Genomic DNA, 15,302 nt, shown 5'->3' with positions numbered 1-15,302 from the left:
TATCCCCGGACTCTAACTTTACTGATTCTAAAATAAACACGGTTACACTGTGGGCTCTTAACAACGTCTTTGTTTTCAAACACGGGCGACTAGAGTGAATTTTTGGGGCTAGACCATATAGAACATTTTACTCAGCCTTTGGAATCAAAATGGCCACCTCAGGTCTTGCATTTAATCGCTCTAAACAATTTAAAATTCACAACTTTAGTCATATGTTGTGTTAAATCATAATTATGTAAATGTAATGATTCCATTACCTGTGGGAAAACATTGACATGCACTTTCATTCAACATGGTCGCCTATACTGTAGAAATACTTCCCTGTGCAATTTAATCCGCTTTTTTGTTATAGACTTCAGAAAATACAACCTGAGTAAACCATTGAAAAGTGTACACATCTGCAGTGGATTGAATATAAAACAGTAAAACACAAACGCAGATAAATGACAGTCTAGATTTACAGCGGACCCTGTAATCTGTTTACTGTCTTTCAGCACTACTGTAGCGAGGAAAATAAATGATGTCTGCTCTGGCCATAAATCACCGCTAGGCCCTTTTAACTCCAGACACTCAGCATATGGGCAAAGAGTCAATATCGTTGCCTTGAGTGTAAGTTGGCCTTCCTCAGCCTTTTTGCCCTCATTGAAGGCGTATATACATATGGTGACATTCAGGGCATGCTTAGTGCTTCATTTGCGAGCTTGCCGCATTACCAAGGTTGAATGTTTTCTTTCATTTGTCTTTTTCTCTCTCCCTCCTCCCCCAGCTACCAAATAAAAGCAATATGGTTGACAAACAGCTAGAGAAGTAAAATGTTTACTCTGTGAGCGTGGAGTAAAAGTAAAATGATGTGCTCTCATTCCACTGAGGCATTAATGAGAGAAACGTATGACTTTCTACATTTTTCTTGGAATGACATCTCATTGGTGTGCATGATTCATCTCATTGGTGTGATGCATGTACCGTCCCGCAGTTACTAATTTCACCTACAAATAAAGACCCCAAAAGTGCTCTCATTCCCGGCTTTTAGAACCACAAAAAAAAATCCATACTTGTAAAATATTAGATATAAAGTAGGTATCAAACCTAATTGATAACATAGCATTGTCCTTATTTGAATACAGTATGTACTTACAGTATTCCTTATCATTAAAACAGGTTACATGAAACCTGTCCAGTTAGAGCTCCAGTACTGTAACAGTTCCATGGAGAACTCATTAGAACAGTAGAGAGAGCTTCACTCGGTGACCATAGCTCACCTCCAATCCTTATCGAAACCATGTGGAACATCCCCTCTATGGCTTTCAGATGTTTGACAAGTGTGTGGGGAGATGGATGCCAGAGTGCGTGGCAGTGCCCGTACATTGGAGTCTTGAGGAAAATGAACACAGACGGATACGAGTTGGAGAAGTTTGAAAACAACAATGAACAGGCCCCATGCTAGAGCTGGAGTTCATTGTGTTTCACGGGGCAGTCATAGCCTTTTGTATTATCTACTGACCAAAGCAAGATGGATATTCCAACTCGTGTGCCGCTCGCATGGGGTGCAGTTTCCCTTAAGCGCTGATTTGAGGTCAGTTTTGCTGGTTTACCATCTCATGCTAATCATTTATTAGGTTGTATGGGACACTGAAAAAAACATGCTTAGAGGCAACTTGTTGAATGAGCCCAGTAAATACGGCTGTGACCTCTTCGAAGATACTGCTAAAGGGACTCTCGAACAAGACCGTTTGGGAGAGGGAGTGAGCGGTGTGTGTGTGGATGGACGAAGCAGCCCGAAGCATCACATTTGCGTCCAATCACCACCGTATGAAAACAGATGAACAAATAGATGGAGGGGGTACTGTTCTTCAGTATGTAGCCTCTTTTTAGAGGGCAAAGTAGTTAGATGATGTGTTGAATGCCATGTTCTCTTTAACCGATTCAGATAACACATTGCTTTGCTGCTTTTCTGTATCTGAATATTCAGTAGGATGGTTTGCTTTTTTCACACACTGTGGAATAGCGGTTGTAATCTTTTTCAACAATTTACCCTCTTCTAAGTCCCAAGTCTTTGGTGATATTGGATCATTTTAAGATAATAATAGGTGAAATCTGAAGATTCATATTGATCTCTTTCACCTTGGGTCTGCAACGTGTGGCTTTGCGGTAACATTATACCACAACCTTGGTCCGGCTCATAACGCCGGCCTAATGGATTAACCACAGAGCACCTGTGAATGTGTCTTAATGGCGTGACGTCGGACGTGCTGACTTTGCCTCCCAACCTCCACCGTGGAGTTGCCCAACTCCTGTGCTTTACCAGAGGGGGCTGAGGCCAGAAGCGGGGGCTAGCCGAGAGGTGAGGTCCCCAGGGGCAGGTGTTCGATCCTGGGTGTCCTCTGACAGCTGCTCCCCCGGTGACGGATGGATCTGGCTGGGGATGCCTGGCCTGGCCCCCATGTGGCGGGATCACCCAGCAGGGGAGGCCCTCATCTGGGAATAGAATATCAAGGCTGGCCCTAGAGGGAAATTTACACCCCCAAGGCCCCAACCTCAGGTTCAAATGGCTGTCTGTGTCACACCATAGGGAGGGTGACACTGACGAACCAGGCCCTATGGGCCAACCATAGTGCCTGGTTCTCTTTCGGCTCTCTCGCTTGCTCTCTCTCTCTCTCTCTTTCTCTCTTCCACACCCCCAAAAAAACAAAGAGGACATCCATTATTGTCTCTGGGTGCATCTGGAGGTCCACGGAGATCAAACATCTTGGGGTCAAGTTTTTCCAACCCCACTCTTTGTACGAAGCAACAGACGTGAGCCATACATCTATCAAGCTACAGTAGAGACCACTGTTTATACACGTCTAGTGTAGCTAAATTACTCTGCTCTCTGACTATGGTTGACAGTCTAGTTGAGAGTCGATTTAATGGTTGTCTGATGGTGCAGTACATAGCAAAAGCATAAGGTCAGTGTTCTGCACTGTACAGTGTCTTCAGAAAGTATTCACATCCCATGACTTTTTCCACATTTTCTGTGTTACAGCCTGAATTTAAAATGGATTAAATTGATCTACACACAATACCCCATAATGTCCAAGTGGAATTATGTTTTTAGAAATGTATACAAATTAATTAAAAATGAAAAGCTGAAATGTCTTGAGTCAATAAGTATTCAACCCTTTTGTATGGCAAGCCTAATTAAGTTCAGGAGTAAAAATATGCTTAAGTCACATAATAAGTTGCATGGACTCACTCACTCTGTGTGCAATAATAGTGTTTAACATGATTTTTAAATGACTACCTCATCTCTGTACCCCACACATACAGTACAATGGTCTCTAAGGTTCCTCAATCGAGTAGTGAATTTCAAGCACAGATTCAACCACAAAGACCAGGGAGATTTTCTAATGGTTAGCAAAGTGCACCTATTGGTAGGTGTGTAAAAAACAATATACAGTATATATATATATATATCAATACACCCAGTCACTACAAAGATACAGGCGCCCTTCCTAACTCAGTTGCCAGAGAGGAAGGAAACCGCTCAAGGATTTCACCATGAGGCCAATGGTGATAAGAAAACTGAGGATGGATCAACATCATTGTAGTTACTCCACAATACTAACATAAATGACAGAATGAAAAGAAGGAAGCATGTACAGAATACATTAATCCTGTTTGCAATTAGGTGCTAAAGTAATTTTGCACAAAAAAAAATGTCCTGAATACAAAGCGTTATGTTTGGGGCAAATCCAACACAACACATCGCTGAGTACCACTCTTCATATTTTCAAGCATGGTGGTGGCTGCATCATGTTATTGGTATGCTTGTCATCGGCAAGGACTAGGGAGTTTTGTAGGATAAAAATAAGCGGAATAGAGCTAAGCACAGGCAAAATCCTGGAGGAAAACTTGGTTCAGTCTGCTTTCCAACAGACACTGGGAGACAAATTCACCTTTTTTTTCAACATTTATTGACTCAGTGGGTTGAATACTTATCTAATCAAGACACATTAGTGTTTTATTTTCCTTGAGTAAAAGAAAAAAAAAAATCTTCCACTTTGACATCATAGAGTATTTTTTGTAGATCGTTGACAAACAATGACAATTAAATGCATTGTAATCCCAATTTGTAACATAACAAAATGTGGAAAAAGTCAAGGAGTGTGAATACTTTCTGAAGGCACTGTACATGTCAATGGATAAAGAGAACCATCTAGAGGAGACTTTCTTAAACACACACACACACACACACACACACGATTTTGAAAGGGAAACCCTTCCCAACAGGAGCATATGACCCTTGCGAAGTTGTATGGCGAGGGGTCGTTCCCAGAACCTTTCTCATACATTCGACAGCTTGCCTTTCCCGAACCGCCCCTCCTCGACACACACCAAACCCCCGTGCCAGTGGTGGAAAAAACCCAGGTGGCGGGCGGCACGAGTTCAGAACCGCTGACCAATTAAATGTCCCATTGCTTAGCCCATGCTAATGAGACTGAGGCCTCTGCGGTCTTTGAAGGGCCTATTAGTGCTTTAGCTGCACTGGGAGGTTGGAAGGAGAGAGGTATCAAACAATTAGGGCTGCCGACCCAGATGTGGGTAGAGAGGAAGAAGGGGAGAGGGAGAGAGCATTGGGGCTTCCCAGGCCTGAAGAGTGGCCTATAATGGGGCTGAGAGTGTAGCTAGCTTTAGCTCCATGTGGCACTCATTTTACTCTTTCACTGTTTCTTTCTCGCTCTCTCTCGCTCTTTCTTAAGGTATCTGCAGGCATCAAATGCACAAGGCCTGGGTGCATTACCAATGCAAATGTGGCATATCCTTTCTTTGATGCCCCAGTTTGGCCCTCAGATAAGGCTGTTAGAGAGTGGAAAAGTGTGTGCTACTGTATGTGCTAATGTTACCATGAGCTAGCGACAATGTTTGCGGGCGCTAATGGTGTTTTGATAGAACCAGGTGCGAGCTGTTTGGGAAGCCTCTTTTGACAATGACTCTGTAACAAACAGAGAACTTATGTAATTAGCATTTGATTTACAACCGAGAATAGTATTTTTACTAACATTTCAGCATTAGCTACAGAGTGATAGTAGCTGCTAATAACAGTTGACTGTAAGCAAAAGGTTTTGAAAGGACCAGAGGAAAGTATTCCCTCGTCTACTTCCCCTGACGTGAACTTACTCCTATAAAGTATTGATTTGTAAACGTATTTGATGTACAGTACTGATATTGGAGAGTTCACATATAAGGCTGTTACTCACCTTTCTCACATATTCACAATAATGTATCACTTCCACTCGAAATTGACAATGAGTGTTTGAGATGACAATGAGATTAGGAGAGAGTCTGGAATTAGTAAAGGACCAAAAGTGTTCTCCCCTAAGACGAGAGACCCAAAGTGAACCATGGCTTTTTGTTTTCCCTCACCACACCATCTACAGAAATACAAACAATAACTCCAGATTCCTGCCTCGCTAGCAGCGAGATCGGGTTTCTGCTGAACTATTTCCAATCGTTCTTTAATATATTGTTTACGAACAGAGATACTTTCCATTGGAGTGCGACTGAGGCGTGCTTTGCGCAACAGATCATAATTCTCCCTTTGAGAATAAGGCGAATGGAAGAAAGCCCCATCGTTTTGAGACTGAGTAAGTTTGTCACTTGTTATTTGGCGCAGCCCTAAAATTCAGACACAGTTGTGAACTTGGAATGGATAACAACATGCGTCAGAGCTTTCTGTAAAATGGTTGTCATCTTGAGAGGTCAACTAAGGTCTGCTTGTTTGAAGGGTAGTGTCAGGTAAAGTGTTTAGTTGGGGCCATCGTAATCTAAACATTATTATGATGTCATGTATTGTACAGTAATTCCTTGGATTTTAATATAAGTTCAATGTTCTGATCATAGTCATAAGGTTTGTTTGGACACCAGTTGGAGAGAAGCGCGCCTACCACACCCTAATGAACACTGATCACATTGGTGCTGCTTACCTTGACCAGCGGTTACCAACCCTGGTGCAGGCTTTTGTGTGGGCCTAACACTAACCAATAACCTTGATCTGTTCTGTGCTATTCCCCTGTAGCTCAGTTGGTAGAGCATGGCGCTTGCAACGCCAGGGTTGTGGGTTCGTTTCCCACGGGGGGTAGTATGAAAATGTATGCACTCTGGATAAGAGTGTCTGCTAAATTACTAAAATGTAAAAATCAGGTATGTTCATGCTTGGGTGGAACAAAAACCTGCACACCCTGCACCACTACAGAATCAGGGTTGATGACCAACTTGACAAAAGTATGTGATTAGACAAAATCTACAAACAAAATCAACTTAATTGGATATCATTTATTGTGGAAAAGAAATGGCTAAATGCGAGCAAAGAGTACTTAATTGCCGTTTAGAGAAGCTTAGCTACCACCCTACCTCTCCTTAAAAAACAAGGCCAAAATGTCAAACAATTAGCGCATAGGGACTTTGAAGGAGGTCATCTCGTCAAGGTTTTGGAAATGCCTTCAGCGTTTACAGGAGGCCATCATTTAGTAAATGTGCAGGCGGTTTTTAAGTGTGTGTGCAGCGGCGTGTCTCCCAAATAGGTTAAGGCTAATGCCTGGTCTTTTTCTGCTGCTCCCAGCAGGACTCTGCAGGTATAATGTGCAGTGCCTTGGGCTTGTTCCATCCAAGCACACTTCCAAGTTAGCACACCCTCCTCTTGGCACGATGGATGAAGGTAAAGGAAAATGTTCTGTACTGTAAGTCAATGCAAAGAAGCTGTGCAATGTACTAAGAAAGGGTAGGAATTTGGGCTATTCACCAAAAGGTCTACGCTATCTTTATATTAGAAGGCAAGTGGAATTCATTTTTGTGGTTTATCTGCAATGTTCTCCAACTGTCTTCATGTAGTCAAATTGAGTTTAAATCAATTATATATTACAACTCTAAATCAAACGTTGTTATTGTACTGTGGACCAGGAGGAAGGCAATCTCCTTTGGAACAATATCAATGTTTCAAATGTCAATGTATCCCATGCCAGGTCAGGCAAATCTATATCCTTTAATGTAGTGCCTTGCTTTGGTCCATAGGTGCTAAATAATGATTCATTCCCCAAGTTTTAAAAGTAAGACATGAAGACACAGTGTCTTTAAATCTTTATCTTTAATTCTATTTGTTCCTAATGAAATACTCAGGCATTTGGATAAAGGTATATCATTTTGCCTGGCTCTATTAAAAAGTGTAAACTTAGATGGTAAAGTGTATTAAAAAACTGCTATTTGCGCCATAGGAATTTTTAAAACAGTAAAAATGGCAGTGGATAACACCCTTTGCCATGGTTAAAAAGCCTGAGCAAGCTGCGCTATGGAAAGTTCTCTTCAATATAAAACAAAACTCCCTTTCAATATGGACCATACTCTGACATTAGGAATGCACATGTGACGAACCTTTACAGCAACAATGCCTCTTGTAAAAATATATATATATTTTGGCCTACACAGTTTTCATATTGATTAATACAGTACATGCGATCCCATGAAAATGCATCCTTCCAAAATGTTTAGCTAATTCATTCATGTGGTCACAATTGTCCAGCTCTGTGAGGCAAGAGGAAAGGATGATCCTCAAATGAGATGATCTAACTCGCCAAGGGAATTATCCCATTGGTTTCTACATGCTGTAGGACTTATTTGAAGTGGCTGCACACAGTCATCCATCAAGCATTGTCAAAATAATTGGACATCTTGGCGAAAAACGTCAACATGCAAGAGCATGGGTGTACTGGTGATGAAAGCACACTGACTGCATAGTGCGGCTCAGTTAGCAAATGGGCAACAACAAGTGGATATTACAGTCATAATTAAATTCCCTTAACGCAGTTGCACAAGAGTAAGGTTAGAAACTGACATTTCTACAATTAAGGGACATTTCAACATTATGGACATTTCGACATATGGACGTTCTGGTGCAACCTTTGTCATGTTAGACTACAACACCCAATTGTCCCATTTGAAACATGGATTCTAAATGGAAATCGACCCCCTTCCCTTTTTTAACCCCCCACGATCCCCCCCATTGCTGCAGATTGTTTGGAGCACTGGTCCAGCCTTCAGCTGTGTGAGAAGGGAAACCTTTGATTACATGATGCTGAAAGTAACTGTGCCATACTTGGCTGAGAAATCAGTCTTTTATATAATACTTTTACACTGTAACATATGCCAAGTCCTCTGCCTCTAAGCAATGTTTAATTTTATCTTTACTGTAGCTTGTGCTCTTCCTACGGTGCAAAGGCTTCTCAAACTTTCGATATGCTTGCAGCTTTTGTAAGCTCATCTTGCAAAAGCCATTGGTGTGTTTTTTTAAACAATACCCTCATGTACTGTATGTAACTAAATCCATGTTAGATGAAAATATATAGAAATTATTAATAATTTGATTTGCTGCATTCACATTTTCGCTTGTTTCTCATAGATTCTTATCGAGTGGTTTGCTTTCATACTATTTCCATGTTTCCAAGAAATCGGTGTTATACTGTATGCTCTGTTTACATATCTCATACCCGAACACAATCTGCTTCATATCAAGCAATGGCATTTCAATGAAATTACCTTCAATTAAGATTATTCCAGTTGTAAGCTGTAATCATATTGATTAAAGCAACAAAATCTGGAAAGTCCCAAACCATTTCACACAAACAGAAATGGAAACAAGACCTTATTGCAAAATACATATGCAATAAATTTTTTTTTTTTTTAATTACCTAGTGAAAATAAATGTTAGTTTGTAGGCCTACTGTAGTGTGCCATTTGGATAATTATATTTTGATAGTGACTTCAGAGACGGACTACAGGTCACATGTCACATTTCACATTTATGGACTGGCGGGGGTTGTTTGTGATATGATGGAGGAGAGGTTCCGCCATGGTTGCTCTCACGTCTGTTTCTGCTCAGCTGATCCCTGTAAATGAATTCCAGCCTTGTCGCAGTGGCTGCGACTTTCCTAGTGGGAATGTCGGAGCTTTATTTACACATGAGTCTGCGTCTGGTATTCCCGGGGTCACTCCAGGTCACCTTGCACACCCACAGTCATGTTGGCTAAAATTAAGAGGGGGGTGATGAGGGTCTGTGGAGACTGTATTTCACAACACACACTATCAAAAGTAAAATGATCCATGACGGGTGCAAGAGCAGTCATTTGTTCATGTCCTCTGTAGCTCAGCTGGTAGAGCACGGCGCTTGTAACGCCAAGGTAGTGGGTTCGATCCCCGGGACCACCCATACACAAAAATGTATGCACGCATGACTGTAAGTCGCTTTGGATAAAAGCGTCTGCTAAATGGCTTATTATTTTTATATTATTATATGTCACTGAGACTACCGGTGCTCATCTTGTAGCACTTGCATTTAGATAATTACTTTATGGGCCATATTTACGTTATCTGGAAAAACATTCTGACTCATTTTATGAGCTAAGAAGTATTTTTGTTTTGGGGAAGCATTTGGGATTTGGTCCCATTCCTCTAGAATGCCCAGATCAGGCACTCTCTAGAGTGACGCTTGATCATTGATAGAGCCTGGAACATTGATATCAATAAAATGTAGCAGAAAAACAGCAATGGACACACTAAAACAAGTCTATCTAAGTAAACAGAGAGCTATCGAGTCTCTAACAGCCTCAGACCAAAAAGGTACACTGTACACGTAAGACCGTACCTGAGGTCTTGAAGGCTCAAGTTGAAGTTTGATAAATGTGGCGCTCCTTGCCGACCTGTGCATGATTCAAACTTTTGAGTCAGTTAATTAGATACCAAATACAATCTGTATATGAACCTCTTAAGCCACCTTTTTGTTCCAGCATTTTACAGAAGGCGCTAAACCCAGACTGTTTCCCTTATCGAGCTCTTATACAGACTCCATGGCTTCATTAAGCCAACAGGTTGTCCAAAATACAGTACACAGACAATACATTTCAACTTATAGGTCTCTAACTTACAGCTAGACTTGAACCCATTTTTCTCCAAAATTCAGCACAGGCCTATGCTAACTCACAACTAACTATGTACATCAACTAAAAGTGCCACTAATTTAAAAGTTAAACGTTGGTTTCCGAGGGCATAAACATGAGCGAAATGTCAGGAAATGACCCCACCTCTGTGACAATTTACAGTTGGCCATAATGGACATCCGGCAGCCGCGCCATCTTGTTTAATTGGTTAACGTCTCATCTGTATGTTTTTCCAAGCCTTGCTAATAACGATTTAGAGTGGTAGGTAGGTCGGTAGCCCCCTCTCTTTTTCCACAAGGACTGATTTAGGTAAACGCCAAGGTTCCTATTGGGATGGAATGCGTCTCAGTCTGGGAGGGGGTCTTGGGTCGGGGTGGCGAGAACGAGACGGTGGTGCCCTTCTCCGTATGAGAAGGAGATCAGGTCTGGGTCATCCAGAGACAGTGCGGTAAACCCAGGGCTGCTCGTTGCTTTGGTGTGCGTCGTAAAAAGTCCCTCTAAGCCCCTCACAGTGTGAGTCTTCCAGCTCCAGTGTCGGTCAGAGGTCAAAGAGCAGGGCCATTCCGAAGCATCCGCTTGTCGTGGGTCCGCGGACATCCTGCGAGCGTAAACCTGCTCGGCCCAATATTTTACGCACTGCACTTTCTGTTCTGACGCTTTTCTGACCTTTTCAAACGGCAAGCTGGTGACTTTTTTTAATTTATTTTTTACCCCTCCCTTTCGGTCGAACATTAAAGCGTGCCAAGTTCATTCCCAGAAATATAATCATCACATGACCGTAAGGCTAGTCAGCGAAACATGTGGTTTGAATTTCGAAACCACAAAATGTGTTTGTTAAATTTACCAACGCAGAACATTTATGACCATTTCAATGGTAGTCATAATGGTTGACTTTTATCCGTGTGTCCCAACGTGCCTCGCTGGCGAGTTACTCATTTGCCACAAATGTGTGGCGCTCAACACCTACGTTTATTTGATCCCAACCCAAAAACACTTTTCCAGCTCGTCTGAAAGGGGAAGGTCTCATGTGTACTCACACAGATATTCATGTAGACATTGTGTCTGTTCAGTTAATGTCCCTGTAGTAGTTGAACCCTTTATGGTTCTAGGTAAAACCCTTTCACCCACAAATAACCATTTTGGAAGCCTTTTTTCTATACAGAAAATGTAACCCTTTTCATCCAGGCTGGGTTCTCCAAAACAGTCTCCATGGGAAAAACGGCTTTACAAACCTGAAGAAGCCTTTTTTGTACCAAGCTGCTGACTTTGACTCACACAGTACACAAAACATTAAGAACACCTCATCTTTCCATGACACAGACTAACCAGGTGAAAGCTATGATCCCATATTGATGTCACTTGTTAAATCCACTTCAATCAGTGTAGATGAAAGGGAGGAGACAGCTTAAAGAAGGATTTTTTAACCGTGAGACAATTCAGACATGGATTGTATGTGTGCCATTCAGATGGTGAATGGGCAAGAAACAAAATGTAAGTGCCTTTGAACGAGGTATGGTAGTAGGTGCCATGTACACAAGTTTGTGTCAAGAACTGCAACGCTGCTGGGTTTTTCACGCTCAACAGTTTGTGTGTATCAAGAATGGTCCACCAACCAAAGGACATCCAGCCAACTTGACACAACTGTGGGAAACATTGGAGTCAACATGGGCCAGCATCCCTGTGGAACGCTTTCGACACCTTGTAGAGTCCATGCCCCGACGAATTGAAGCTGTTCTGAGGGTGAAAGGTGTTCCTAATGTTTGGTGTTTAAGTGTTTATATGTAGATATAGTTGAAATAGAATTTGAGCATTGTACAGATGTGTAGATCTAGTTGAAATAGAAGTTGGACAGGGCCATAGCTCTTGGCTAGTGTGCATCTGATTATTATCCCCCCTTAGCCTGAGAGTTGACTATGTGTCACAGCTGCCTGAACCTCCATACTGAAACAATTTAACCTCCATAATGGGGGAATTTCATAAATTACACTCAGCAAGCATTATCTATATGACTCTCTGGAACTTTAATGAGATTAATACATTTTAGATAGGATGAATTCCTTCCCCCTGAATGTCAAAGTATGCGAAGTGATTACGGCTAACAAGCTCATTAGTACATGTGGTCCATATGGACTTCAGTACAAATCCTAGACTATACGTTGATTCTCTGTTGGGGGTCCCATGGTGGGCCCTACGTGATAAGTACAGAGTAGAAGTTCTAGTGGAACAGCCTTGTTGATCTCACGAAGCATCGGTCTAACTGTCACTCAGACCATGAATCATGTCCATACAGTACACTGTGGATCTATAATAGATCATAAACTGCAGATCTAAGATACATCTATGATAGATTGACACTTGCAGACCACTATGGCTGCATTCACACAGGCAGCCCAATTCTGAGCTTTCTTCCACTAATTGGTCTTTTGGCCAATCACATCAGATCTTTTCACATCAGATCTGATTGGTCAAAAGAACAATTAGTGAAAAAAAAATCAGAATTGGGCTCCCTGTCTAAATGCAGTCTGAGACACTCAAAGTGCTTAAAGGGTTACTTTTTGGGACTTTTAAATGTATTATATGTACCCATTGATTTTCAACTGTCTTACTCCATCAGAACCTAAAATATATGCTTGTTTTGTAAACATAGTTGAAACTATAATTTTGATTTCATGGATGGTCATTCTTTTTTTTTTCTCAATAGATCTGTCTATGAATTTGAGAGTGGTTTCATTTCTCGAGCCCCATCCTTCAGCTCTTTACCAAAACAGTGGTGGGGTGACTACTTACTTGTTGTTTGAACTGCAGATTGCCCCTTTAATGACAAGCATTTGTAACTGCTGAATTTGATATGTCAATCGGCTTCGCTTTGGGCCTAACAACACCCCTTAGTTGTGATGTATTCACTTTCACAATATATCACAGCCTTTCGAAACATCATCATTTAACCGGTAAATTTGAACATTGAGTCTTTGTCAATATTTCCACCCTTCATAAAAGCACTTCTGGAAAGCCAACAACAATTATTCTAGTCGCGTGATTAGAACAGAATGTCGTATCATAATGATGAAAGAGATTGGCTTACATTGTTTCACTGACACTAATCCCAGCTACTGTAATTAGAAATATGTCGCTAACAACCAAATTACAGTAAACATGTCCAGAGTCCTGACTAGCAAACTCCTTCCTAACTAGAAAACTTTCCAATCAAGGAATAGCGACTTTGATGTGAAAACATGAAAGAGAAGTCTTGTTTTACATTAGAGCCGGCCCGATGGTCCAAGCCCCCTTCACACCGCAAGGGACTTTATTGAAGCTCGATGAATTGATTCCTCAAAGGCTTCCAGTGGGGTTTGGGTTTCTCCTGAACCCGAGGAAACATTCCCTCACTAATGGCTTGTGACAGTAGTCCGGCCTGCGATTCTCAATAAAAAATGTAAAAAGAGAGGAAGGAAGGGTTTCCAGTCTACAGATGGGCGAGTCGCTCCAACAAAGCTGTGTCTCATTTTGACACAGAGTTGTAATGAGAACCTGCTGGTACTTGTTCTGGGGAGGCGTGTCCCCTTCAAGCGCAGGTCTAGGATCAGCTTCCCGATTCCTGACTCTAACCTCTAACCATAAAGTTGTCAAACTCCAGACTGACCTGAGATCTCTGCTTAGTTAGGGAGCATCTCCCTTGGCTATGGAGGACAAATAGGGGCCAACACAGATTGTGCTGATTTGTACGACACTGTTATGCTCTGTTTGGAGTTCTTGGTTGCAGGGTACACTGTTTTGCATCACCCTTGTGGTCCGAATAGCAATTCTGTGGTTTTGTGTAACGTTGCAATGTCAGTGACACACTGTACTTGGCACAGGGGAGCCCGACAGTTAGAGGTGTGGGGATCACATTGTAAGAATCCTTTCAAATGCTCTCTTGAAAATGACCTCTCTTTTACGTGTTTTTTTACATTTTAGTCATTTAGCAGACGCTCTTGTCCAAAGCAACTTACAGGAGCAATTAGGGTTAAGTGCCTTGCTCAAGGCCACATCAACAGTTTTTTCACCTAGTCGGCTCAGGGATTCGAACCAGTGACATTTCGGTTACTGGCCCAACACTCTTAACCGCTAGGCTAAATTATTAAAACCCAACCACAATGTGCTTTTCCTTTTGCCTGGGATGATGTAGTGCGGTGTTCCGTGCACAGTGGTGTGTATTCATGGGTGCCAAGGGAAGCCAGGCTTCCCCAAAAAATTGACCATGAAAAAAAGAAAAGAACATATACAATAATCTTTAGTCTCTCTGTGTTTCAGCATCCGAGTGAGCGAAACAGCGCCCCTCTGTCTCTGTATGTCTAGCCCATCTATCTGATGCTGTCTGGTCAAAAAGAGTATGACATTGTTGCCGCCCGTAGCATTGAATGCAAGGGAAGCCAGCGAGCATTTGGGCTCCCTTGATTATTTTTAAAAATAAAATAATAGCCAATCAGCGTTGAGCTAAACTGAGCTGTGAATGGTCCTGGCACACCAAAAAAAAAGTGTCAAGGGAAGACAGATTGGATTTGGCTTCACACCAATCACATTACATCAAAAGCAAATCGTCATTGACAGAAAAAATTTGAATTGTTGCATCTCGTTGTGTTGTTGTCCTCCGGTGGCTAGCTAGCTAGGTATAATTGTCCCTTTCCTAAATTAGCCATGGATGGAGATGGGGATTTGAACTTGTGGTTTTAGTTCATTCTCCATGCTGGCCAGTGATTATATAATAGCGATTCTGATCCGATCAACCATAAGTTCATACATTGTGCCCCGGGCCTGAGAGGATGGAAGTTCAATGTGTAGCTAGATGTAGACGGCTAATGTTAACTAGCAGGCTCATCGTTATCCATGAAAGGAAGTTAGGCTAGCGCGCAAGCATTTTAGCCAGGTAGCCTAGGAGGACAACAAAAACTAAAAGAGTGTAACGTTACTGTATGACCGAGTCATAAACCGTTTCAGCAACATGAAAGAGAGGAGGATGGCATTGGCGTTTCTCTACAAGTAGGGTGAGAAACACACAAATCAGTACCATGGAAAGCCACATCATATTTAGCTTACGTTGATTGGACTAAATCGTTTTTGGTATCTTTTAGTTATCACTGTATAAGACTAAGCATAGGTGATTTGATGGTGCTGGAATAGTGGAGACAGCTCCTGTTTTCTTTGCGACATGCTGTAACTCTCCGTGGTTCTAAATCAATAGGAGTTTGAAAATGAAGGAAACATTAACTTGCTTGACAATACTGTAGGTCGTGTAACTGTTTGTTACATGCAATATGCTTTGTGGACTTCACTGGACAGATGTTGCTCTCCAGTTATGTGATG

Source organism: Coregonus lavaretus (genome assembly GCF_964263955.1).
Source record: "Coregonus lavaretus genome assembly, chromosome: 38".
NCBI classification, from domain to species: Eukaryota; Metazoa; Chordata; class Actinopteri; order Salmoniformes; family Salmonidae; genus Coregonus; species Coregonus lavaretus.
The sequence above is the reverse complement of the archived record's forward strand: the minus strand, read 5'-3'. Positions refer to the sequence as shown.